Source organism: Vidua chalybeata, chromosome 2 (assembly GCF_026979565.1).
Source record: "Vidua chalybeata isolate OUT-0048 chromosome 2, bVidCha1 merged haplotype, whole genome shotgun sequence".
Classification (NCBI taxonomy): Eukaryota; Metazoa; Chordata; class Aves; order Passeriformes; family Viduidae; genus Vidua; species Vidua chalybeata.
The window spans coordinates 93,023,418-93,023,677 of record NC_071531.1 but is presented as its reverse complement, the minus strand read 5'-3'; positions in this window follow the sequence as shown (position 1 = coordinate 93,023,677).

Here is a 260-nt window from a genome sequence, read left to right as displayed (position 1 = left end):
GAGCACAGAGATCCTCAGGTGCCTACCAGCAGCACTGTGACAGCATCACTGCCTTGTGCTGCCTGCTGTTAGGTCAGAGCTGAAGTTCCTGTTGCTGCCCGGGGGGATGGTGGTTACTAACATAATCACCTTGCCATTGCAAAGCAGCTGGCTACAGGCCTGTGTGCTTTTGGATATTTCCAGCCCAAACTGAGCTATGGAAGACAATACCTACAAAATAACTGTTTGTGTGTGCTTGCCTGTGATTCCTATCTACAGCA